The sequence below is a fragment of the Xenopus tropicalis genome, chromosome 6 (assembly GCF_000004195.4).
Source record: "Xenopus tropicalis strain Nigerian chromosome 6, UCB_Xtro_10.0, whole genome shotgun sequence".
NCBI classification, from domain to species: Eukaryota; Metazoa; Chordata; class Amphibia; order Anura; family Pipidae; genus Xenopus; species Xenopus tropicalis.
The window spans coordinates 75072881-75098223 of record NC_030682.2 but is presented as its reverse complement, the minus strand read 5'-3'; the positions used below and the strand labels follow the sequence as shown (position 1 = coordinate 75098223).

Below are 25343 nucleotides of genomic sequence, written 5' to 3'. Positions count from 1 at the left end.
TTTCAGCAACATCAATCACGTCATATTTCTGCTCCAACGCCAGTACCTCCAGCTCTCCCATTTTACCAGTCAGACTCCTTGCATTGGTAAACATACATTTAATACTGGTACCAGCGTGAGAATGACGTGTAAACAACTTATGGGCCTCCCTGCCATTATCAGTATCCCGAAGCAAGTCTCCTCCCCCATTTTCCCATACTATGCCCACTACCTAATCTATTCTGTCTACCACAGAATTTCCCGCTGCACCCTCCCTCCCCACTCCTAGTTTAAAATCTCTTCCAACCCTCTAGCCATCTTTTCCCCCAAAGCAGCTGCCCCATCATCATTGAGGTGCAGCCCATCCCTGGCAAAGAGCCTGTAGCCGACTGAGAAATCAGCCCAGTTCTCGAGAAACCCAAAGCCCTCATCCCTGCACCAATCTCTCAGCCACGCATTAATCTCCCTAAGCTCCCGCAGCCTTCTTAACGTTGCTCGTGGCACAGGTAATATCTCTGAGAAAATTACCTTGGAAGTCCTCGCCCTCAACTTCTCGCCTAGCTTTTTAAAATCGTTCTTGAGGACTTTCCCCCTTCCTCTAACTTTGTCATTGGTATCTATGTGTACAAAGACCGCCGGGTCTTCCCCAGCCCCTCCCAACAATTTGTCCACTCGTTCCACCACATGCCGAATCCTAGCATGTAGGGTCTGCCTTCCCTTCCTAGCACTATTCCTCCCACCTGTATTAGAGGTGCCGGCTCCCAGGGTGCTCTGAGAGTCAGCCTGCTCCATACATGCTAGCTCAGAGCTGTCTTCCGCAGCATCTTCACCTAAAGTGCCAAATCTGCTGGTTTGTACAAGCTGTGAACCAGCCCCCCTACCCTTGCATCCCCTACTTCCCCTCTTAACTGTTACAAACCTAAACAGATTCTGGGGAATCCTGAATAGGCACAACTTGCACAACTGTCCTGAATAGGCACAACTGTCTGTCTATGCCAAACTACTAAGTTGCAATACTTTCCTAAAGCTATTGTTTTTTATCAAAATGTGTACAATTTTTAAAAAAATCCCTGCTAAGCTTCAAGTCTACAGGTCATAAAGTAACCAAACAAAACACCATAAATATGAACACCAGGGGTCCACTGAACAGTTTGATGCCCAATATGTATAGGTTTATGTAGGGGCCCCAATGTGAACATACCCCCATATGATCTATCATTTATATCATTTCAGCTCCTGCAAAATCAACACATTCACATCATTTCATGTGGGTTAATGCTACAGAAAAGTATGCTCACCCCAGAAAGCCATATATTAGGCATAGAGGTGGGGCAGACAGTTACTTTCACTTTCAATTCAGAACTTCTTAGATGTTGCTGCACTGCTCACATTCCCCCTCCCTCCGCACCATGTAATTGTGTAACCAGTGCATGGATATGGGTATCAGGTCCCCCCATACTGGCACAGAAACAAGATTTTGGCAGGATGCAATGCCTGCTTTGATAACAGTGTCCACAAAATGGCCCCTGCCTGCTTGCTGCAATTGTGAATTCCAAGGCTGAAGAAAATAAGATTAAAATAATTTATATAGTGTAAGTAAAGTTTATTTTGCTTGCCAAACACAATAGAAAACAATTTGAAATGATTTCTTAAGGTGACAGGTCCGCTTTAAGCTGGGAAAACAGAAAAAACCCATCCGAGTTTGGTACATCCTGAGAAAGAAAGCAAGCACTAGTGAACTCAGCAACGCAAAAAGACCTGGGCGTCCACAGAAAACAACAGTGGTGGATGATCGTAGAATCATTTCCATGGTGAAGAGAAACCCCTTCACAACAGCCAACCAAGTGAACAACACTCTTCAGGGGGTGGGCGTATCGATATTTAAGTCTACCATACAGAGAAGGCTGAATGAAAGTAAATACAGAGGCTGCACTGCAAGGCGCAAGCCTCTCATAAGCCTCAAGAATAGAAAGGCTATATTGGACTTTTCTAAAGAACAGCTAAAAAAGCCAGCACAGTTCTGTAAAAACATTCTTTGGACAGATGAAACCAAGATCAACCTATACCAAAATGATGGCAAGAAAAAAGTTTGAAGAAGGCGTGGAACAGCTCATTATGCAAAGCATATCACATCAGAGACATACTACCTGGATTTGAATCCAGCTAAATGCAGTCAAATCGGTTGGGCAGTGTTTTATGATACAGATGGACAATGACCCAAAACACACAGCCAAAGCAACCCAGGAGTTTACTAAAACAAAGAAGTGGAAAATTCTTGAAGTCAGTCATTTCAGCATGCATTTCACTTGTTGAAGACTAAACTTCGGACAGACAGGCCCACAAACAAAAAGCAACTGAAAGCCACTGCAGTAAAGGCTTTGCAGAGCATTAAAAAGGAGGAAAATCTGTATCTGGTGATGTCCATGAGTTCAAGACTTCAGGCTCTCATTGCCAGCAAAGGGGTTTCAACCAAGTATTAGAAATTAAAATTTTATTTCCAGTTATTTCATTTGTCCAATTACTTTTGAGCCCCTGAAATCAAGGGATTGTGTTAAAAAAAATGCTTTAGTTGCCTCACATTTGTATGCAATCATTTTGTTCACCCCACTGAATTATAGCTGAAAGAGTTGTTTCATGTGTGTAAATGAAAAAAAAAAAATTACCCTTACCTGCCCTGAAGCTTGCCTGGCCCTAGGTGCTGCAGTCCTGGAGCCGGAAGTCCCCTAGTCAGTGGGCCGGCGCTGGTGGGGGGAAGGAGGAAGCAAGACCAAGCAGCAGACGCAATGTGATTGCGTCTGCTGCTTGGAGTTCGGTCCTGCGACGATTGTGCCGCAGGACCGACATGACAGCCCTCCTGGCTCGTTGCCCAGGGGGCTGTCATCGCTAAAAACTCTCTGCACATGCCGCTTCTGCAGAGAGAACCCTTTAACTGCAAACCATGTACAGCACGCATTGTTGGCGACAAAGCCTTTTTCTGCCATCACGTACGCCATACGTGGTTGGCGTTTAAAAGGGTAATCAAATGCTTGCTCCTTTTTTTCAGAACAAACCTTTGCTGACTATGTCCAAAGAGTTATATTTTTAATTCATTAGGCCACTGCACTTTCCCAAATGCCACTGGATTTTTTGCATAACTAAAGGTGGCCATACACGTGGCGATCTGACGATGTTTCGTACAACCATCGGTCGCACGAAACATCGTAAGATCCGCCACACACCATTCAGGGCTGAATCGGCAGGTAAGGAGGTAGAAACAATAGGATTTCTACCTCCTTCTGCCGATTCAGCTCTGAAGGGAGAATTTTGGTCAGGCGCCTTCTATGGCGCCCGATCAAAATTTTCAAACTTGTCCGATCGGCGAGTCGTCCGATATCGGCAGCTTCCTGCGATATCGGTCGACTCGCCGACATGCCATACATGCACCGATTATCGTACGAAACGAGGTTTCGTACGATAATATCGGTGCGTGTATGGCCACCTTTAGACACTGACATTTGTTATAAGGTCACAGGTAAAGGTTTCCTTCTGATGACTCTTCCATGCAGATTACATTTGTGCAAGCATAGCTGACTGTAAAAAAAAAACAAACAAACCTTTGTGCAGGTCCTTTATAGTCACATGGGGGTTACCTTTCTGCCAGTATATGAGCAGTTCTCTCTGACAGGTGACAAATCCAAATAGCTGTTGAGTCCTAGTAAGGTAATTAGGGACAGGGACCTTATAAACACAAGAAAAGGTAATAATAATAATAAAATTTTTATAGTCCTTTACTCCCATGGGACGCAAAGTGCTTAATACATTATGTATTAAACAGATGCTTCTTATTTTATTCAAAAGCCCTGGGTGAACATACTGTATATGTCTTGAGTTTGCTTTTAAAAATATTCACAAAAGATGCCTCTCAGACTACATATGGCAATGAGTTCCGTATTGTGGCAGCTGAGTGACAGAAAGCACAATATCCAAAGGATTTTAGTGCTACTCTGGGCACCTTAAGAGTCTGAAGAAGGGAGGGTACGTGAGGAACCAGTTCTTCCAGATAAACAGAACCTTGATTATTTAGAGATTTAAAGGCAAGACCAATTTTGAACAGAATCCTCCATTTAATTGGAAGCCAGAGTAGGGAGTGCAGAACTGGGGTTATGTGACATTGGCGGAGCTGGTGTTTAAGTAGCCTGGCTGCTGCATTTTGTACCAACTGTTATCGGTGAAAATCTTTTTCTGGAAGACCATATTGCAGGGCATTGCAGTAATCCATTCTTGAGTATACAAAAGCATGGAATCATTTTGGCATGTGCTCTGCTGAAATTAGATGTGTTATTCTTGCAATGTCCCTGAGATGGAAGAATACTGGTCTGATTGTAGCTGATTGTGGGCTGACAAATCTAGGTTTACTCCCCCTAGTTGCACTCCCTGCCATCTTTTTATTAGCCACCAATTCCTACGCATCACTGATCGTGGATACTGGGTCCCTATTGTCTGCTTTAAAAAACAGGCAAAGTTCGGTAAAATCTGCATAGCAATGGTAATTAAGGCCATGGTGCTTAATGATATTTCTGAGTGGCAGCATTTATATATGGCAAATAGTGTTAGGGATAAAATTGAGCCCTGTGGAACCCCATCATGTAATGGGAATGAGGTTGATGAATGTAATCCAGCTGTTACCTTTTGTGACCTGCCTCTCAAAAAGGATCAGAACCAGCAGAGCACTGTACCTTCTGCACCACAGAATGTCTTTTTCCAATCTATTAAGGTGCTATCGTCTACAGCATCGCTGTCCAACTTCTGTTGGAACCAAGGGCCGGAATTTTTCTGGCCAACGCGGTAGAGGGCCGGATAAAGAAAGCCAGTTTGACCACTCCCCCTTTTTAAACCACACCCATTTAAAACCAGACCCATGTTATCACAAGAGCTTTGAAGACTAAACCCACATTAATGGTGGTTGCGCAGCAAAACCCAAAATGGTTGGTGCTCACTGTAGGGATATCAACCTTCATTCATATGTGAAAGAATTATATAATGTCATATTAAGACACAACCTTAAATCCATATGCCTCCTTCTCCCCTGTGGATAGCACAGCAACCCCCAGCACATAATTACACACCTTAGGGACCATATAATGACTATTTTCAAATGCTAATAAACTCCCAGAACAAACCCCTGCCAGGTTCACCTCCCACAGGCAGCATCGGGCAGGCAGAGTATGGCACACACAGGCAGCATAGGGCAGGCAGAGTATGGGACACACAGGCAGCATAGAGCAGGCAGAATATGGCACACACAGGCAGCATAGGGCAGAGAGAGTATGGCACACACAGGCAACATAGGGCAGGCAGAGTATGGGCCCTATGTTGCCTGTGTGTGCCAAACTCTCTCTGCCCTATGCTGCCTGTGTGTGCAATACTCTGCCTGCTCTATGCTTCCTGTGTGTCCCATACTCAGCCTGCCTTATGCTGCCTGTATCCTAGGGAGACTGACAGTCGTCTTTAGCCTCTTCCATTTTCTAACAATTGCTCCAACAGTTGATCTATTTTTGCCAAGCTGCTTGACAATTGCCCCATAGCCCTTTCCAGCCTTGTGGAGGTCCACAATGTTGTCTCTGGTGTCTTTTGACAGCTCTTTGGTCTTGCACATGGTAGTAGTTGGAGTCTGACTGATTCTTTAAAAATCATACAATGTGATTTCCTGAATCTTTTTTTTTTTTTTTAAATACTGTCTCACAGTGAGAATGCACCTACAATGTGAATTTCAGACCCCTCCATGAGAGTGTGAGAACTTGCAAAATCGCAGGGTGTTCAAATACTTGTGTTCCTCACTGTATATACTGTAGATGCTTGGATTCCCACTGATGCGATTGGGAAAAACACAGTAACAAATTAATCATTGACAGGTTTGCTCACTTCAGTATGAAACTGTACCATTCAGCCAACATCATTAATGTCTACAAATTTATTTTTTTTTAAGGTAAACGTTACCCATACCTCCCAACTGTCCCGATTTTCACTGGACAGTCCTGATTTTGAAAGCTCAGCCCGCAGTCCTGGATTCTTTCTGAAAAGTCCCTCATTGAGATACAATTATAACTAATAAGCTAAACAAGTCTCTTGCGGAAACGTGGGGGAGACTTAAAGGGCAATTTCCGCTTTTTCAGCAAAACTGTAATAATACATAAAACAAGACCCCAAAACCCCCAAAATATGTTCAAAATTTAAATAACCTGCCAAATTTTGTAAAATGGAGGTGGTATTTAGGGGGTGTGGTCACAAAAATAGGCATGGTCAAAAATTTTCACTGAGCGCATTTCTTTTTGTCCTTCTTTACATCTTTCAAATGTTGGGAGATATGTTTACCCTTCACCCAAATATGTTTTAAAAGCTGCCTTGAGAGTAGAAACAAGATGTTTAGTTTAAGAAAATGTTTTGACGGGGCGTGGCTGACCGAGTACCAGCTCCTGGGGCTTCAGCTTAAACCCTCACCATCCACCTACTGTGACACTCTTAATACTTTTCACCCTTGTGCAGACAGCCCAAGAGGCTGAAATTTGGGCTGAAATGAGCCTCAAAGCTTCATCCACATCTTTAATGCAACAGTGGCCTACTAGAATTGGTGAAGCCTGGGACTCGCGTAATCGTGATCCCTGCCAGAGGCCCCATCGGAAGCGTGGTTCCATCCAGCTCGGTGCAATACGCTCACTAAAGCCCGTAAGAGATACGATAGGAGGCGCAACAAGGATGGGGGAGTTTGGAGACCCTGAGGGCACCCTTTCTTAGGGCCACTATGGACTGTACATCAGATTTCACGTGGCAGCCCCTGCAGCCACAGCCTATAATACTCCCAAGTGCACCAGCAGCTGTATACTAGAGACAAGTTGCCCCTATATGCAACAGGCACCAGAGCTGAAATTTTTGTTAAATCTATATACAATACATATTTCATTGATGGTGTTGGGCTGATGATCTCGAGCAGGGGTCCCCAAACTTTTTTACTTGTGAGCAACATTTAAATTTAAAAAAATTTGGGGAGCAAAGCAAGCATGAAAAAAGTTTCTAGGGGGTGACCAATAAGGGATGTGATTGGTTATTTGGTAGCCCAATGTGGACTGGCAGACCACAGGAGGGTCTGGTTGGCAGCACATATGGCCTTAAGACTTCAAGTCAGAAATTAAAAAAAATATATGCCTGCTTTGAGGCCACTGGGAGCAACATCAAAAGAGTTAGAGAGCATGTTTCTCGTGAGTCATTGGTTGGGGATCACTGATCTAGAGGGCACATAGTGGAAATAGGCCTCCATGCTAATCTGGGATTTAGCACCAGCCCAGACATAACTATACAGGAAAATGGATAAATGACAAGTTAATACTGAAATGAGCCCTACTCTTACTTAATCCTGAATATATGTGCGGTTGAAATTATTGACTGGACCACTGCAAGTATCTAGAAATACAATTCTCACAATCTGACACTATGGGCAAATACTTTAATAAAGCCAGATCAGAGGCAGCTGCCAAAACGAAACAGTTGTTCATCCCCTCCACTTGAACACCCACCTACTGCAAAGCCCGGCGCTACTACCACTACTTCAGCTCCCACAGCTGCAAAATTGATGGCAGCAATTTTACAGTATGCAAAGAATTTTGGCCGGCACAGGTACAATGCAAGCGGAGCTTACCCCTGCGTGTTTATTTTACAGTGTCAGTCCAGCCTCACTGCTACCTTCACCGATAAAGTTGATGAACTGAAAATGGATGTGCACAGGGCATTTGGAGAGGAGGATTTGAGGAGTTGAGGACCGAACCAGAGACATTCCTACAGAGATACAACACCTTGTGCAACAACTACAGGCTTCTATAGCCCATATAGGGGACCATGAAAACAGACAATGATGTTCCAATGTAAGTTCCAGAAAGGAGTGAGGGACAAACTCCAGAGATTTTTTGCATAGAACTGGGTGAGAGAACTATTAGGCCACCAACATCTTGTCCAACCAATTCATTGTAGAATGGACCCACTGGGTTCCCATGCAACCCCATCCTCCAGGTACCCGTCAGCATTCATTCCTAATAAAACTTCTCAATTACAGGACAGAGACACAGAACTACGCAGCCTGGAAAAAGGGCAATTTGTAATATGCGGGAGCTAAAATCTCCTTGTTCCCCTAAAATATGCAATGCTATTCCCAGCAAAGTTACAAATGATGGAGCCCATTCCCACACCTTGTGTCCCAACCCTTTCTCCTTGTAGATAAGTAAGCTCTTTTTGGCAGGGGCCTCTTCATCTCTTGTATTGGTTATTGATGTATAAAACATCAATAACCTGGACTGGCTGGAGCAACGACCCAGAGCAGCCAGAGTCCTCATCACCACTGAGGTCATCCGGCCCAATAGGCTTGAATATTGTGTTAAATATATTGTTATACTACCAGTACTGCAGTTATTTTTACTTTCTAGACCCAGGGCTAATGTTCTATTCCACTTAACCGGTATATGATATACTAGACCAGTGCTGTCCAACTGGCGGCCCGCGACCCCCCTCTGTGTGGCCCCCCCCCGTCTGGCTGCTTTGATGGCTTACCTTTGAGTAAGCTTTAAATGGTATCAGTACTGAGATAAAAAGGCCTCCTGCATGGTTCTCACCTCAGATTCAGGCTGTAATCACCCTGTATTGTTTAAAAATTTAATCCCCTGTGCTGTTCGCACCTTTTAGTTTCTGCATTGTTCACCCCCTGCAGTGTTCACACCTCAGGCTGTAATCACCCACATTGTTCACCTGTTCACACCTCAGACATTGTATGTACTGCCTGGCCTATGCTGCCTGTGTGCTGCCAGGCAGCATAGAGTAGGCAGAGTATGGCACGTAGGCAACAGAGGGCAGGGAGTGTATGGCACACACAGGCAGCATAGGGCCGGTAGAGTATGGCACACACAGGCAGCATAGGGCAGGTAGAGTATGGCACATACAGGCATGGTAGGTCAGGCAGAGTATGGCACATACAGGTAGCATAGGACAGGCAGAGTATGGCACACACAGGCAGGGTAGGGTAGGCAGAGTATGGCACACACAGGCAGGGTAGGGCAGGCAGAGTACGGCACACACAGGCAATGTAGGGCAGGCAGAGTATAGCACACACAGGCAGCATAGGGCAGGCAGAGTATGGCACACACAGGCAGCATAGGGCAGGCAGAGTATGGCACACACAGGCAGCACAGGCCAGGTAGAGTATGGCACACACAGGCAGCATAGGCCAGGCAGAGTTTGGCACACACAGGCAGCATAGGCCATGCAGAGTGCTGCCTGCGTGTGCCATACTCTGCCTGCCCTTTGTTGAACCTGGCAGAGGTTTGTTCTGGGAGTTTGTTAGCAGTTGGAAATAGCCATTAAATAGCCCCTAAGGTGTGTAATTATGTGCTGGGGGTTGCTGTGCTATCCACAGGTGAGAAGGAGTCGGCTTATGGATTTAAGTATGTGTCTTAATATGACATAATATAATTATTTCATATATGAATAACAGTTGATATCCCCGTAGTGAGGACTAAGCATTTGGGTTTTTGCTGCACTACCACCATTGTGATAAAATGGGTGTGGTTTAAAAAGGGGAAGTGGTAAAAACTGGCTTCCATTATCGGCCCTCCACCATGTATGCTATGGAAATTCCGGCCCTCGGCACCGCAGAAGTTGGACAGCACTGTACTAGACAATAGCCGCTTTCATACATCGGCCCATTACCAAGGCTACAGATATTCCAGAGATCAGCCCAATTAACCACTCTCCATACTATTCAGCTGTTCATCTGTATCTCTGGCCACTTCTAGACTCCTAGCTACAAGATGAGGTTGAGTAGACAGACTCTTTGAATTGTATTTATAACTCTCTATGATGCTCTGGCCATTAACAAACTACAACCAGCACAGCCCCTTTTTTTTTAATATCTCGAGTAGGAGCTCAAAAAATACATGCCAGGCTTTTCTTTTTGTTTTTCTGCATATTTCCAGTTGAAGGGCAAACTGGCGTCAAACCAAGCCATGCCTCCACAGAAGTTCAGTTTCTTGTTAAGGGATTATATATATCCATGTTTGGGGGGGATACCACATTTTAAGGGATCATGTATCTCCATGTTGGGGGGGGGTACCACATCGGGGATTTCTCTGCTAGGGTTTATTACTTTGTTTTTTTTTAACAGTTCTCTCCTTTCTTTCTCTCTTTCTCTTTCCTGCCTAGTGAGCCACGGCACAATGATATGCTTACATTTTCTACAGACAGTGCTTCCTCCCGTACAAAATGGCCATCTGGGTGCCCTCAGCAAACTCTACTTCCCAAAAAAGGGTAACACAATGGGAAGGAACCCAGACCTATATGCTATATCAGTTTCTACAGTATTACATAGTAACACATAGTAAGTTAGGTTGAAAAAAGTTATATTTCCATCAGGTTCAACCTTAATGCCTATTAAACAAATGCCTTTATATATATGCCTATATATAACCTAACTGCTTTATTTTGGCTATGGTTAATGTGCATGGCTTCTCACTGTTATCCTGGAATGTCAGTGGTCTTAATGATAGAATTAAGTGTTCAGTGATATTAGACCATCTCAGAAAATCAGGAGCTGACTTCATGTTGCTTCAGGAAACCCACTTAGTTGGCCAAATGGTTAGGGTGCTAAAACGATAATGAATATCTAACTGGTATCATGCAGAATATTCTACTTACTCAAGTAGCAAGTTTAGTATGAAAAGCTTTAAATTTTTGCTTCGAGGAAGCTCATTACTGATCGTTATGGCAGGTACATTATGTAAAAAGCCCAAATTTAGGGTCTTTCGTAGTTATTGATAAACTTCTACCTACTCCCACCCACAGACTTACAACTGCTAAATAAAATTTTACCAAAAATTGCACAGTTTGGGCAAATTCCAACCATATGGGCCAGGAACTTTAATATGGTGCCAGATCTGGCTGCAGATGAACCAGTTTGCCAGTGACTCCAGCCTATTTGCCCAATGGACAGAAGCCACTGGGCTCACAGATGCTTAGTGCCTGAAATATCCCCAATTCTCCCAGTTCTCCTGCTATATAATTGCTTCATCTGCACTGTCCAGAATATATCTGGCCTTCGTCACTGCTGATATTTTACAGTATATAGATTCATTCCAATGTCATTTTTTCTCCAATGTAATTTTTTCGGAAATTTTGCCGGTGCCACGTGCAAGTTTAGGGAGACAGCGGGAGCTTAGGGAGCTAAATGCGTGGCTAAAGTCTTGGTGTAGGAAGGAAGGGTTTGGGTTCCTAGAGCACTGGGCTGACTTTTCCTTGGGGTACAATCTATACAGCCCTGACGGATTGCACCTCAATGGAAGGGGGTCTGCTGTGCTAGGGGAGAGAATGGTTAAGAGGTTGGAGGAGTGTTTAAACTAGACAAGGGGGGGTGGGTGAGCTAGAATTCTATGGGAAAATTAGTGTAGACGGGGTAGGGGGACTAGCAAAGGGTTGTGGGGGAGGAGTGAGGGGGGCATATAGTTTATCAGATAAGGAGCTTCCGTTACAAGGAAAGCAGTCTCATAATTGCCTTAGCTCTAATTCTCCCTTAGCTAATGTAAACATCAGAGGGAGAAGTAATAATCTCCGCTGCATGCTGGCTAATGTGCGTAGCTTGTCGGGTAAATTAGGGGAGCTGCAAGCTATTGCATGTATTGAAAATTATGATTTAATAGGTATCACTGAGACCTGGTGGGATGTTAAATGCAACTGGGCTGCGAATTTAAATGGTTATACACTTTTTAGGAGGGACAGAGACATTAAAAAGGGTGGAGGGGTTTGTCTTTACGTAAAGTCAGATTTAAAGCCATGTAATAAAGACATTACCAATGAAAACGTTGAATCTCTTTGGGTAGAAATTTCAGTAGGGCTGAAGGTCACAAAGAAAATGATCATTGGTGTATGCTATAAACCACCCCGTATAGATGAGGGGGATGAGGCCCAGCTATTGTTGCAAATGGAAGAGGCTTCAAAACTGGGTCAAGTTGTTATTATGGGGGACTTTAATTATCCGGACATTGACTGGAGTAATGGGGTGGCTAAGTCAGAAAAAGCTAGTAGGTTTGTAAATATGCTAAATGACAACTTTTTATTTCAGGCAGTTCAAGAACCCACTAGGAATGACTCTATTTTGGACCTGGTGATATCTAATAATAATGAACTCATCTCTAACATTTGTGTGGGTGAGCATTTGGGGAACAGTGATCACAACATGGTCTCCTTTGAGATAATGCTGCAGAGACAGCGCTTATAAGGGAGTAACTAAAACGCTCAATTTTAGACGTGCAGACTTTGCCAGTATAAGGGCATCTCTGCAATGTGTCAACTGGGAAAGGCTTTTCATGGGGTTAGACACAGAAGGAAAATGGAACATCTTTAAAACATTGCTTTGTAGGTATACACAACAGTATATCCCCCTTGTAAGCAAGGAGAGGCATCGCAAAGCAAAACCTTTATGGCTGAATAAAAGTGTTATTGTCGAGGTTGGTAAGAAAAAACGTGCTTTTAGGGCATTCAAGTTAGCTGGGACAGCAGAAACTTTCATCAGGTACAAGGAAGCAAATAAAGCATGCAAAAAAGCTATCAAGCAAGCTAAAATAGAAATGGAAAGGGATATTGCAGCTAGGAGTAAAAAGAATCCAAAATTATTTTTTAATTATGTGAATAGTAAAAAAATGAAGCAAGAAGGGGTGGGAACTTTATTATCACGGGGGGGTAAGTTGGTTGATGAGAACGGGGAAAAAGCAGAAATTTTGAACTCTTATTTTTCATCTGTCTATACATCTGAGGAGCCAGATAATGAAGGCTTCCCTTGTAATATGCCCAGTTCTAGTAATTTAGCTACTGGCGCATGGGTCACTCGGGAGGAAATTCAAAAGAGACTTGAACATGTAAAGGTAAACAAAGGTCCAGGGCCGGATGGGATTCATCCCAGGGTATTAAATGAGCTGAGCGCTGTGATTGCCAAACCTCTTCACTTAATTTTTCAGGATTCATTGAGGTCTGGCATGGTGCCGAGAGACTGGCGGATTGCTAATGTGGTGCCATTATTTAAAAAGGGATCCCGTTCTCAGCCTGAAAACTATAGGCCTGTTAGTCTGACATCAGTAGTAGGAAAACTTTTGGAAGGGGTAATAAGGGATAGGGTACTTGAATACATTGCAGTTCACAATACTATTAGTTTGTGCCAGCATGGTTTTATGCGTAACAGATCTTGCCAGACTAATTTAGTCGCCTTTTATGAGGAGGTGAGTAGGAACCTCGATGCTGGAATGGCAGTTGATGTCATCTACTTGGACTTTGCTAAAGCGTTTGATACAGTACCTCACAGAAGGTTAATGATCAAATTAAGGAATATTGGCCTAGAACATAATATTTGTAATTGGATAGAGAACTGGCTGAAGGATAGAGTACAAAGAGTGGTTGTAAATGGAACATTTTCTAATTGGACCAGTGTGGTTAGTGGAGTACCGCAGGGGTCAGTCCTTGGTCCTTTGCTTTTTAACTTGTTTATTAATGACCTGGAGGAGGGCATAGAGAGTACTGTTTCTATTTTTGCTGATGACACAAAATTGTGCAAAACTATAAGTTCCATGCAGGATGCTGCCGCTTTGCAGAGCGATTTGACAAAATTAGATAACTGGGCAAACTGGAAAATGAGGTTCAATGTTGATAAGTGCAAAGTTATGCACTTTGGTAGAAATAATATAAACGCAAACTATCTACTGAATGGTAGTGTGTTGGGGGTATCCTTAATGGAGAAGGATCTAGGGGTTTTTGTTGATAACAAGTTGTCTAATGCCAGGCAGTGTCATTCTGTGGCTACTACAGCAAATAATGTGCTGTCTTGTATAAAAAAGGGCATTGACTCAAGGGATGAGAACATAATTTTGCCCCTTTATAGGTCCCTGGTAAGGCCTCACCTTGAGTATGCGGTGCAGTTTTGGGCTCCAGTCCTTAAGAGGGATATTAATGAGCTGGAGAAAGTGCAGAGACGTGCAACTAAACTGGTTAAGGGGATGGAAGATTTAAACTATGAGGTGAGACTGTCGAGGTTGAGGTTGTTTTCTCTGGAAAAGAGGCGCTTGCGAGGGGACATGATTACTCTGTACAAGTACATTAGAGGGGATTATAGGCAGTTGGGGGATGTTCTTTTTTCCCATAAAAACAATCAACGCACCAGAGGTCACCCCTTTAGATTAGAGGAACGGAGCTTCCATTTGAAGCAGCGTAGGTGGTTTTTCACGGTGAGGGCAGTGAGGTTGTGGAATGCCCTTCCTAGTGATGTGGTAATGGCAGATTCTGTTAGTGCCTATAAGAGGGGCCTGGATGAGTTCTTGATCAATCAGAATATCCAAGGCTATTGTGATACTAATATCTACAGTTAGTACTAGTGGTTGTATTTATAGTTTATGTATGTGAGTGTATAGATTGGTAGGTGTGGGTTAGGTGTGCTGGGTTTACTTGGATGGGTTGAACTTGATGGACACTGGTCTTTTTTCAACCCTATGTAACTATGTAACTATGTAACTATGTAACTTAATTTTAGTACAAGAACTTGCTCGGATCACTCACCTCTCATACTATCACCTATTTAGGATCAGAGAAGATGCAGAGCCTTTTTGGAGGTTGCCCCCCAAGTGGATCACTCATCCCAAAATAATAGAAAGATCTACTTCTGCATTATCACAATACTGGGAAGATAATAGCTCCTGAAGAGATTGTTTGGGATGCTGCAAAGACATTTGTAAGGGGAAACTTTATTTCTCTAATTAAAGCAGCTAGAAAAGAAACTGAAGCTTAAGTAACTAGGATCCATGGATCCATTTGCCCAAACTTAATTAAACGTACAACTTACTGAAAAACACTCCCAAAAAACATTATATAAATCTTCCTCATGGTATAATAATGGGGATAAAAATGGCAAACTGTTGGAAGTTCCAGCCAAGAGTGAGACCCCTAAAACAGTAATATAGGGAGTGTGGGCTGAGTATGGAACTTCCTTCTTATTCTCTTACTAGCCTTCAAGAGTATCTAGCAGGCATTGACTTTCCCTCAATATCCGCTGAGCAAACAGCATGGTTAGACAGAGATATCACCCTAGACAAAATCAAATAAGCTATATCACACACACTATCTGGGCACGCTCCAGGCCCAAACGGTATGCCCATCGAATGATATAAGGCCCATATTGATATTTTTCCCCCCCATACTATGCTCCCAGTTTATCAGGATAAATGGCACTACAGCCATCCCTGACTCATGCGATATGGCCCATATATCTCTAATTCTCAAGTAGGGGAAGTCACCGGAGGCCTGTGAATCTTACTGCCTAATATCTTTGAATTGTGATGCCAAGCTATTAGCCAAAATGTTTGAAGGAAATGTAAAAACTAAGTAAGCTTTATCAGAAAGGTCTATGTAAATACAGCCATAAGCACTCACAGGAACACAGGATTTCATGTCTTCATCTCTTTTAGGGCTCATTAAGGATTGGGGCTTGATTCAGCTCAGTTCTCTCCTTTCTCCCTCTCCCCCCTCCTATAAGAATGCTTAAGAACTCACTTCCCCCACTCTTAGAAATGTTTAATCTGAGCTTCCAACGGCTATAACTGCAGCAGGAAGCTACCAAGCCCAAGCTAAAATGGCAGCTGCTATCAGAGGGAGCTTCTAGGGCTCTTTACTCAGGTATAGTGAACTGTTCTGCTGAATAAATACAGCATTCTATGTGATACTAATGTGGCGAATCTATTGGCAGTAGAATGCCAAAATTCCTTCCCCTTTAATATCCATAGCTTATAATCCAACCTTGCTCTCACTCATGACGATGTAGGTAATGGGATTGTTGTTTCTATAGACACAGCTAAAGCATTCAATATGGTCATGACCTGGGACCTAGATTGTGTACTTGGATTAAACTATAAAACTGCCTGCAGGCTAAAGTCCTGGTTGATGGGGTACTCTCATCTTAAATAACCCTTCAGTGTGGGAAGAGACAAGGCTGCCCTCTATCCCCAATGCTCTTTGCCCTGGCAATTGAGCCACTGGGCATCTTAACTTGTGGGTCAATGCTGATAGAAGGGCTGTGTAAAGGCACTCACCGCTGCCGAGTCTCCATCCAGGCGCGCGGCGCGCGGCGAATGCAAGTGGAACGCTCGTTACAGCGGCGGGAGCTTTAAAGACTTTGCAAATAATCCACAGTGCTCGGTTATCGCTTCTAGTGTGCCCAGCGTTACTTATTGTTGAAACTTCTGTTATTTGACCTTCTGCCTGAAATTCCCGCTTGTGAACCTTGCTGCCAGCCCTGACCCGGACCCGTTTTAACTACACCTTCGTTTTCTCCTCGGTACTTCGCTATTTGGCCTTCCAGCCTCTCTCCACTGCTGTGCTTCCTGTCTCACTCTCAGGTTAAGCCTCCAGCCTAGTGTGAGATGCTTGTGGGTGGCAATCTCGTCAGACTCGCCTGGCTTGACAGGCTGAGACTACATCTCATAGAGGAAAATGTCTTTTTATGCAGATGATATTCTAATTTATCTATCTTGCTCCACCGTGGCCCTGACAGAACTTTTGCAGGAAGTGTCAGTCTTTGGATCATTTTCGGGCTTCCAAGTTAACAGAAATAAATCAGTTATTTTTCCAAAAGATCCCCTTTCCCAGTGGTCCACAATTGCATCCTGAGCAACTCCAGGTAGTATCCACTTTTAAATATCTATATGGAGGACTGAGAATGATCCAAAGTCTGAGACTTCCTGTTTGCTGGGGGTGATAGAGGACTTGGGGTTATCATCATACCAACATTTGTGCTACTTACAATTATTATTTTAAGTACTAAAATGAAAGTCTACTGTAGCCCCTCACCTTCTAGTAGAAACTAATTAGCAATGTGCTACCTAAACAAAAATTGCTATATATGTCCAGAGGCTGTCCAGATAAGTTCAATGTGATGTGGGACCCATGGTTAAGAGCAGGCCCGGATTTGTGGGGAGGCCACAAAGGCCCGGGCCTAGGACAGCAGAAACCTGGTGGCGGCATGCCGCCCCGCCACCCAAAGATCTAAAAATTTGTGTTCCCATACGGAGCAATGCGGACTTCTCCCACTGCTCCATATGCAAGTTTGGCCTATGGCGCACGCGCGCTTGTGACCCCCCCCCCTGCTATTCGCGCATGCGCGCTCGCAGACCCCCCGCACTGTCACGCACGCATGCGCACTCGGGGGGGGGGCGTGTGTCCAGGGGCGGCCTCGGGGCGGCAAATTTGTAAATCCAGCCCTGGTTAAGAGTACAATCTTAAAGGAGAAAGAAAGGCAAAAACTAAGTAAGCTTTATCAGAAAGGTCTATGTAAATACAGCCATAAGCACTCACAGAAACGCTGCACTGACTTCTCTGAAAAAAAGATTAGTTGTATCTGTAATTCCTGTGCCACAGACACGCAGCTTTCTGTTCTCTGCTCTTTCCTGCTCCCCCCTCCCTCAAGAATGCTAAGAACTCACTCCCCCCCCTTAGGAATGTGGATCTGAGCCAATCAGCAGGAAGTTGACTCATAGGCTTACTAACTGAGCATGTTCAGTTTGGTCTCGGTGTCTGTGCAGGAGCGAGGATTATGGGAACTTTCTTTACACAGCTCAGCGTTTTTTCTTCATGTTTGGCTTCAGATCTTCTGAACAGGTGAAATATGGGGAGACTTAAGGGCACTATTGAGACAACTGAAGGTATGCCTGCAGTTTGAGATTAACTCTTTACTAGCCTTTCCTTCTCCTTTAATGAATGTGCCAGGCTCGTATAAGCCTTGTATATTTCCCTCTTTTCGTCCCCTTTTCTATCTCTATATTGCTGATGTTAACACCTTAATAAAAAAAAAAAAAAGAAAGAAAATGTTTTGAATCAAATGTATTTAATTGGTTCTCTTTATTGTCAGGCCTGCTGTAGTTGCTTATATTTCACTTCACAGATTTTAATTTAATTAGTATCTTTATATTTGATAAACAAATTCAAGCAATAGAATGATTCCTACTCTGCAGCATGAACCTTTATTAATGGCTATTTTCAACAGATTTTACCTATTTTAGGTTGCAACTAATATCCACAAGACATAAGATTGTACTAAAAGTGTAACATACTACAGGTATGGGATCCCTTATCTGAAAACCCATTATCCAGAAAGTTCCGAATTATGGAAAGGCCATCTCCCATAGACTCCATTATAAGAAAATAATTCTGTAATTATTCTGTAATTCTGTAATTATAAAACAGTACCTTGTACTTGATCCAAACTGAGATATAATTAATCCTTACTGGATGCAAAACAAGCCTATTGGGTTTATTCAATGTTTAAATGATTTTTAGCAGACTTAAGTTATGGAGATCCAAATTACAGAAAGATCCCTTATCCGGAAAACCACAGGTCCCGAGCATTCTGGATAACAGGTCTAATTCCTGTACAAGTTTGAGAGCCTCAGTGCTAATTTACTGAATTTCTGGGTTAAGATGTATAAATGTAGATGTATTGTGATACATTGCTTACAGTTTAGGTCTAGGTCTAATTCTGCAATGAAAAGGAACATCTATGAATTGCCATTTAAACTTCTATTCACAACCTTCTGAAAAATGGCCCATTTTAATTTTTTATAATAACTCCAGCACAATGAATTATAAAAGCAGGTGCTAAATTTCAACTGTCAGTAGAAACCCAATCAGCAATTATTTTTTAGCAGTCTACAGAAACCATATTGATTGTTATTGTGGTTTACTGTGTCAAATGCTTTAGCAAAGTCAAAGTAGATCACATCCACCAGTTTGGCAAGATCTGTTACGCAGATCTAGGGTTTAATAAGCATAAAGTTGCACACATTCAAATACAAAAGGACTTGCAACAACACACCCCTTCAACATCTACATGTGCAAACAGGATGGTTGCTTCTACACTTCTGCATGAGGTGCAAAGTGCAAACCACACAACAAACTTGCCTTGAAAAGGAGTAACTTCCAGGGCTCACTGTCTGCATGTTGTGCCTACACATGCAACTGACGTGCACTTAATCCATCACAGACAAATGCCATTTTTTCTGACCCAGTGCTGTGCCACCACTGTTGCTTGATATTTATTTCTCACTTACACATCAGTGAGCATCTTAAAGTTATATCAATTCTAAATGAAAAAATAAAGGCTCAATATAGTACACTCTGTACTAATTGGCTCTACAGAAACTGTCATTGGGAACAAAGTGACTGGATTAAATTGTCAATGCCTGTAAAGGAAAAACTTTTTGACAAGAGAGACAATTACAATCTCTCTCACACCAAAAACCCTTCTTACATGGATCTTTCAAGATACAATACAGCATATGCTATATATCATGATTAAACAAAATATATACTATGAGAATTTATAAAAAGGAAGTAACATCCCTACACTAAGATAAATATTGATGTTCATAACAACACTTTTAAATAAATGTAAAATAAAGCCAAGCAAGCCACTAATACTATGTTACATTCCCAAACCTAACCAGGTCTTTTAATTAAAGGGCTAAGGCCAGTAAGGGGGGCACATGAGTGTAAGGGACATAACAGGACTTACATGACTTTAAATATAACAAAGTGTACTTATTGAATATGAAAGTGTATTTTGATTAAGTGACTGAAATATGGTGTATGGAAACAATAATAATGTATGAAATTTAATTCAAGTAAGAAAAATGCATCTTCTTCAAACCTTGGCTACAGTTGTCTTGTTCACTGAGCAATCCTTGTTGTCTCAACAATCCCTATAAAGTCAGTGGTGAAACTACCAAAGTCAGATTGCTGAGCAAGTTATGTTGGCTCAGGAGAGGAGAGGCTTGGCAGGGCCTTCCCATACCTGTCACTTCCCTACTACTGCGCATAATATGGCCCAACTGCTAAGTCTATACCACAGAACATATATACACACATACTGCCACCAGAACACAATATGACTTTGTCTGAAACGTACTAAAATCTGAGGCATGTAATTTGCCAAACAGAAACAGAGTACGGTACCACTTTGAGAGAAAAAACTTTTACAGCAGTGTGTTGTTCTTTTCACATATCATTTTAGCATTTGGGTGTGATTACAATTACAGATATAATTCTATGCACAGCTTTCCTTAATAATACATACTGTTTTCCTCTAAACATCTTAAGCAATCGTGTGCGCAGTGTTAGCACCAGCCTGCAGGTAGGCGACGAGCCAAGCCCCTCAGTATGGCCCGTGGGGGAAATGACAGGCTGACTCACACCTACAGTGCGCAATTGTGACCGAGGCACAGTCTGTTGCTTCCGTGCAGCACCAGCGCCTTGTCTATTCCTACTGCAGTGATTTACCTGCACCATTCAGATCCTCCTCCCGAATCGCTCTGGCCAACCCAGCACAGCCCGACACTCCTGCCACAGCCGAAAGGACAAATCCAGGGCAGTTTTTGTATCGTCCTCTGGATCCTGACAAAAAAAGCAGGTGGTGGTATATCTCCCTTTTTCTTCTTTTCTATTACAGGAAGCCAGACCTCTGCACTGCTGTCCCACTCCAACACACAAGCCTCCTCCTTTCTTTCTCCACCTTCCCCCTTCCTCTTGTCGGTGCGGGGCTCCACCTATCAGGCTGTCTATGTATATTTTATTATCATTGATTAGCCTAACAGCAGCCTTCTCAGTACTAATATCTAGTGTAATCCATTTAGGGAAAAAGCTCGTCTGTTTGATGGCTTCTCCTTTCCTTTTCTCAGCCCTCCTCTGTGTGTGACATCAGCTGGATCCTCCCCTGAGCCTCTTGAGCTGCTCTCCAAAAGAAAATATATCAACAGAATGTAGATTGCACTCCCCCAGGCTCATTCTTCTGCCCGAGCGTGCTGCTGACTGTGTTCTGGTGGAATCTCTAGCGCTCTAAGCTGAGTGTCACTCTAAACCTTCTGCCATTCCGTGAGGAGCATGAGGTTATGTGCTGCTGTTACATGTACAGGCACAGTGCATTAGCATGGGTATCCTAATCAGAGCAGACAGTCACTCGCTAGAATTATGTTCAGTTGCAGTTCCATTTCACCTTATATGTACAGTTTGTATTGTTTTCTACTCTTTTTTCTTTAATCCCAGCTGATGAAGTTGTGAAAATGCCCTAATTAAACGTATGGTAGATATTCAGTGTTAGCTATACCTTTAATTGTTTGATTCTCTGCTACTAAAATACTACAATATGTGATTATTCACAAATCTTGTTATAGTATAGTTGTAGTTATATCAATGTAATGGTTTTGCCATGCCATTATTTTTATCTGACTGCTAATAATGTGGGACAAACCACATGAATAGCGATGAGCGAATTTTCTCGTCAGGCATGGATTTGCAGCGAATTTTTGCATTTCGCCATTGGAGAATTGTTTCGCAAAACTTCAGTGAAAAATCGTTACTTTTAGTATGACGTAGAGCAGGGTTAGGAAGGAGAGAGGGTGCCATGTAGCATGGGATGTACCTTCCATTTGGTATAGTATGTTTTGTTTTTTGAATTTTGTATTTAAATTCTGAGTCAATAAATGGTTGTGTTTCTCACTGAATAATGTGTTTAATTATTGTCCCCAACCTTTCATACTCGTGATCCACAGTCAAATGTAAAAAGACTTGGAGAGCAACACAAGCATCATAAAAGTTCATGGAGGTGCCAAATAAGGGCTGTGATTGGCTATTATCAGCTTACAGGGGCTTTATTTGGTAGGAAATCTTGTTTTTATTCAACCAAAACTTGCCCTCCAAGTCAGGAATTCATAAATAACTACCTGGTTTGGGGGCACTGAGAGCAACATCCAAGGGGTTGGGGAGCAACATGTTGCCCCCGAGTCACTGGTTGGGGATCACTGACGTAGAGAGTAATATTCTGAGACAATTTGCAGTTGGTCTTCATTTTTTTTATTTGTAGTTTTTTTAGTTATTTTACTTTTTGTTCAGCAGCTCTGCAGTTTGTAGTTTAAGCAGCTTTTTGGTTGCTAGGATCCAATTTACCTTAGCGGCCAGGGAGCAATTTGAATGAAAGGATGGTAAATGAATAAGAGAGGACCTAAATTTAAAAACAATTAACATTGACAATTAAACTGTAGCCTCACCAAGTAATAGTTTTTTGGCTGCTGGGGACTGTGACTCCCATTTGAAAGCTGCAAAGAGTTAGAAGAAAAAGGCAAGTATTTTAAAAACTATAAGAAATAAATAATGAAGACCAATGGACAAGTTGCTTAGAATAGGCATTTCTATAACATACTAAAAGATAATTTAAAGGTGAGCCACCCTTATTATTAACTATATAGCATGTTTATGATTTTAGTTACCTTCCCTGCAGTATTGTATGTCAGTTAGAGAATGTTACACGTTAGTCTTTTATAATGCCATAGTTGGCTGTACAGTAGAATTACATTCCTTATGATATTTCTAGGCAGGTGTTTGCAACTAAAACATACAACCATGCAAAAATTCTTAAGAGTAGGAACAGATCTGTCGGTGGAGCAATCTAGTGTGATTAGTACCGTTTTTATCTCTGCTACAAGTAGCGACAATCAAAGCTCTCTGCAGGTCCCTTGCAGGCAGGGCCGCTGTTAAAAACTGGGAACCCATGAAAACAAGCACATACAGTATGGCCACTTGTGTTCACTATACAAACAATCATCTAGCAGGTAGGTATTTTGGGGACAAAAGGTTGGACTTGTTTGATGTATTTTTTTCAATGTAGGACATAGCTGATAATTCAAAAAATAGATCCCAATATATACAATTATGTGCTATGTAGCCTGTGCCTTTTCTCCTTTTTTCAAGGTTGAATGGCTGCCCCCATGGCTACACAGCAGCTTATTTATATTAGCTATAGTACTGCTACTCTAGCAAATACACAACTTTACCTGTGCAGGGTAAATACTTTAATACACTTTCATTTTTGGCGTTACTGTTCCTTTAAAAAAAAACTTCATATTGTGCCTGCACCCAGAAGCAATGAATGCACCGAGTGCAGGCACACACAGCTGTTTTTCTTTTATAGTGGAAGCCTTTTGACATATTCTGTCTATCTATGATGAATTTTTAACAATTCAGTATTTTGAATTCTTATTTTTACAAAGACTTGTGGGGAACTGTATTCAAACTGGGTTCACAAAATTTTAATTCAAAGGAAAATTTGTCTGCACAAAGGTAAAAATAATTCATAATGTATATATTTTTTCTGTTACTGACTCATATTACTATTTATTTTTCTTCCAGATTTGTGTCTATATGACATAGCAATAGTATTTTAAAAATGGTTACAGCTTGCTTTGGGCAGTTTTTAGCTGTGGCAAAAAAAAAATATTTTTTTATTTGGAATATTAAGTACAGGTATGAGAATCCATTATCCAGAAAGCTAGAAATACAATGCGATCTCCCATAAACTCCATTTTATTTAAATTATTCAAATTTTTAAAACCTATTTCCTATATTTCCTATGTTATAAAACAGTACCTTGTACTTGATCCCAACTAAGATATAATGAATCCTTATTGGAGGCAAAACAGTCCTATAGGATTTTTTTTAGCGCATTTAAGGTATGTAGATCCAAATTATGGAGACATGTTATTCGGAAATCCTCAGGTCCTTAGCATTCTGGATAACAAGTCCCTTACCTGTATAAAATAAGGGTTATAAGGGTTTTGGCTGAGCTATATGTCCCTAGGCTTTATATATGTGTGTTTGTGTCTTTCCCTTTGAATATATACAACTGAGCAGAAAACTAATCCAAAAATTACAAAAATGGAAATTGCAATATTTGGTAAGGACTTTAGTAGTGGAAGGGCCTGAACTCTCCTAGATGAGAGGAGGAGAATTCTGGCAGCAGTATTTTATACAGGCTGTAGGGGGGAGAAAAGGGTTGTTAGGGAGGCCAGTTAGCAGCAGTTTACAGTAGTGTAGTTGGGATAGAATGAGAGCATGCATAAGCATCCCAGCTGTTATAATTGAAAGAAAGGGTGACTGTGGTGTTAAAATGATCAGAGAAGGAGAGAGAGAAGATCACCCCCAAACAACATACCAAGTTGACAGGGTTGATGAGTGTGCCATCAATAGATATAATAAAGAGGGGAATAGGACCAGGCTTAGGTGGAAAGATCATTAGCTCTGTTAGTGTTGGTTAAGTTTGAGGTGGCGTTGGTTCATCCAATTAGAGATTGCTAGGAGTTAGAGCAGTTAGAGTTTGAGTCTCAGTTACGACTGTTAATGAAGGGGTCGAAACATACATTTGGCTATCATCCGCATACAGATGATATTTAAAGCCAAATGAGCGGATGAGATCTCCCAAAGAGTGTATAGAGGGGGAATAACAACAGCCCAAGTACAGAGCCTTGAGGTACCCCTACATTAGGTGAAACTGGAGATGTATGTATGTATATCTTTATTTATAAAGTGCTACTTATGCACGCAGCGCTGTACAGTAGAAAACATTAATACAAACAGGGGGTTATTAAGATAATAGATAAATACAAAGTATTACAATAAAGACAAATAAATAAAAGATACAGTTGCAATAAGAGTCAAAAACACAAGAGGATGGAGGTCCCTGCCCCATAGAGCTTGCAGTCTATATGGGAGGGTAACTTACAGACACAAATAGGCAAATATAAGTGTTGTAGGTCACAGTGGGTGACACTACAATATAAGTGTTAGTTTCCAGATCAGGTGCTGGGTGAGTGCTCCAAAAGGTAGCCTTTAAGTTTAGTTTTAAAAAGACTGAGGGAGGATTCTCTCCTGAGGAAATCAGGGAGGGCATTCCAAATGTAAGGGGCAGCAAGGCAGAAAGGTTTAAGGCGGGAAACGGCAGCAGTAGTGGGGGGCGCAACCAAACAGTTGCTCTGTGAGGAACGAAAGAGTCGGCCAGGAACGTACGGAGACACAAGGGAAGAGATGTAGTGAGGAGCAAAGGAATGGAAAGCTTTGAAGGTTAAGAGAAGGAGTTTGTAAGATATTCTTTGTTTAATAGGAAGCCACGATGAGGACTTTAGCAGGGGAAGGGCCTGAACTCTCCTGGATGAGAGGGGGAGGATTCTGGCAGCAGTGTTTAATATAGACTGTAGGGGGGAAAGATGGGAGTTAGGGAGGCCAGTTAGTAGCAGGTTACAGTAGTCAAGTCAGGATAGGATCACCCCAAAGATCACCCCCAAACAACGCACCGAATCAACAGGGTGGATGAGGGTGCCTTCAATAGAGATAGAAAAGGGGGGGTAGGACCAGGCTTAGGCGGAAAGATCATTAGTTCAGTTTTTGTTAGGTTCAGTTTGAGGTGGCGTTGGTTCATCCAATTGGAGATAGCTAGGAGGCAGTTAGAG

At 42.3% G+C, this 25343-nt stretch overlaps 1 protein-coding gene across 4 annotated transcripts in view; it reads right to left on the bottom strand.

Annotated features, from left to right (window-relative positions):
* The window catches only part of ptpn3 (protein tyrosine phosphatase non-receptor type 3), a 228470-nt gene extending 207716 nt beyond the window's left edge, over positions 1-20754 (bottom strand). For 3 of the 4 annotated variants that reach the window (XM_031903477.1, XM_031903476.1, XM_031903475.1), the window contains exon 1: positions 20350-20754. The gene's annotated coding sequence lies outside the window, so the exon portion shown is untranslated. The remainder of the gene's footprint in view (positions 1-20349) is intronic. The other variant, NM_001079462.1, reaches the window with a different exon arrangement.
* Positions 20755-25343: the final 4589 nt, after the last annotated feature.